We start from the raw sequence: 2,841 nt of genomic DNA on the forward strand, positions 1-2,841 counted from the left end.
AACCAATGGTATTGCAGAAATAAGTCAAAGCTGTACAGAAGGAACTGGTGAAAAACTAGGTTTCAGGAATTGACAGAATATCCACTGAGATGTTTCAATGCATGGATACAGCTCTGGAGGCACTTATTCGTTAATGCCAAGCAATTTGGAAGAGTGCTACTTGCCAAATGACTGGAAGAGATTCATATCTATACGCATTCCAGAGAAAGACAGTCCAAAAGAATGTAGAAATTATCAAACAATATCATTAATATCCCACACAAGTAAAACTTTGCTAAAAATAACTCAAAAATGGTTGTAGCAGTATATTAACAAGGAACTTCCAGCAATGCAAGCTAGATTCAGAAGACGACATGGAATAAGGGATATCACTGCTGATGTCAGATGGATCTTGGCTGAAAACAAAGAATGCTTGTGTTTTATTGATGGTTATGCAAAGGCATTCAACTGCGTGGATCATAACAAATCATGGATGATATTGTGAAGAATAACAATTCCAGAACACTTAATTGTGCTCATGAGGAATGTGTACATAGACCAGAAGGCTGTCATTCAAATAGAACTAGGGGATAATTCATGATTCAAATTCAGGAAGGGGGTGCATCAAGGTTGTACCCTTTCACCATACTTATTCAATCTGTGTACTGAGCAAATAATCTGAAAAACCAGACTATATGAAGCAGAATGCAAGACCAGGGCTGGAGGAACAATCATTAACAACTTGCAATATGCAGATGACACAGCCTTGCTTGCTGAAAGTGAATATGACTTGAAGCACTTACTTATGAAGATTAAAGACTACAGTATGGATTACACCTCAACATAAAGAAAACAAAAATCCTAACAATTGGATCAATAAGCAGCATCATGACAAATAGAGAAAAGATTGAAATTGTCAAAGATTTCACTTTATTTGAATCCACAATCAACATCCATGGAACAGCAGTCAAGAAGTCAGATGATAATACACTGGGCAAATCTGCTGCAAAAGACCTCTTTAAAGTGTTGAAGAGCAAAGATATTACTATGAGGACTAAGCTGAGCCTCACCCAAGTCATGTATTTTCAATCACCTCATATGCATGTGAAAACTGGACAATGAATAAGGAAGACTGAAAACAAGTTGAAGCCTTTGAATTACAGTGTTGGGGAAGAATACTGAAAATATAATGGACTGCCAGAAAAACAAACAAATCTCTCCTGAAAGACGTGCAACCAGAATGCTCTTAAAAGCGAGAATGGCCAGACCTCTTCTCACCTCCTTTGGTTATGCTGTCAGAAGGGACTAGTTCCTGGAGAAGGATATCATGCTCAGTAAAGTGGAGGATCAGCAAAAAAGAGGAAAACCCTCAAAAAGGTAGATTGACATAGTAGCTGCAACAATAGACTTAACTATAGCAAGGATTGTGGGGATGGTTCATGACTGGGTGGTTTTCACTCTACTGTACATAGGGTCACTATTAGTCAGAATGGACTCAATGGCACATAATAACAACAACAAAGCCAAAAGAGGGAATAAATGAAATAGTTACAAACTACCAAATGGAGAATTAAGACCATTATCAAGATAGAAAGAACTGTTTTAAACTTGGGCTGATGATAATTATAGGGTAACCTCAAAATATGTTAACAAACTCCTCACCAAAATAAAGAAGAAAATAATAAAGCCTCAGTAAACATTAAAACAGTAACAACAAAGGAAATAAAATCCAAATCCATAAATAAAGTGAACTCCGCATGAAAAAATAATTGAACAAAGAAACCACCGGGGGGGGGGGACACAGCAAAATGACAGCAGTAAATCCATACCTATCAAAAATTACACTGAATGTAAATGGATTAAATGCAGTTGTTGAGAGACAGAGTCAAAGAATGGATAAGAAAATACTTTTCATCAATATGCTGTCTACAAGAGACACACCTTACCCACAAAGACTAAAATAAGCTAAAAATCAAAGAATGGAAAAGTATGTATTAATTATATGGCAACCAGAACAGATTAGTAGTGGCAATATTAATTTCTAATAAAATAGACTTTAAGGCAAAAGCCAGCAAAAGACACAGGGAAGGATATCATATAATGATTAAAGATCCAATCCAACAAGAGGACATCACCATAAAAATAACTATGCACCCAATGAAAGAGTCCCAAAATTCATAAATCAAACTTCAGAATTGAAAAGAGAAACACAACTCCTTAATAATAATACAACACTTTCAACAAAAGAAAGAACAACCAGAAAGAAACTCAACAAAGAAAGAGAAGATCTAAACAACATAATCAACTAACTAGACCTCAAAGATGTATATAGAACATCCACCCAGCAACAGCACAATATTCATTCTTTTCCAGTACATATGGAACATTTTCCAGGATAGACCACATTAAAGGCCACAAAACAAGACTCAAGAGATTTTAAAACATCGAAATACTACAAAGCATCTTCTCAGATCACAGAGGTGGTGGTTGTTGTCCTTAGGTGCCGTCGAGTTGTTTACGACTCGTAGTGACTCCATACATGGCAGAACGAAACACCACCTGATTCCGCGCCAGCCTCATGATCCCTGCTATACTTAAGCCCATCATCACAGCCACCGTGTCAATCCATTTCGTCAAAGGCCTTCCCCTCTTTTGCCGACCCTCCACCTTACTAAGCATGACATACTTCTCCAGGGAATGGTCCCCTGTGACAACATGACCAAAGTAGGTGAGACGAAGTCTGGCCATCCTCACTTCCAAGGAGCATCTTGGCTGCACTTCCTCCAGGACAGATCTGTTAGTTCTCTTGGCAGTCCATGGTACCTTCAGCATTCTTCAGCAGCACCAAAACTCAAAAGCATC

The sequence above is a fragment of the Orycteropus afer genome, unplaced genomic scaffold (genome assembly GCF_000298275.1).
Source record: "Orycteropus afer afer isolate SDZICR_OR568_19922 unplaced genomic scaffold, OryAfe1.0 scaffold00096, whole genome shotgun sequence".
In the NCBI taxonomy this organism is placed as follows: Eukaryota; Metazoa; Chordata; class Mammalia; order Tubulidentata; family Orycteropodidae; genus Orycteropus; species Orycteropus afer.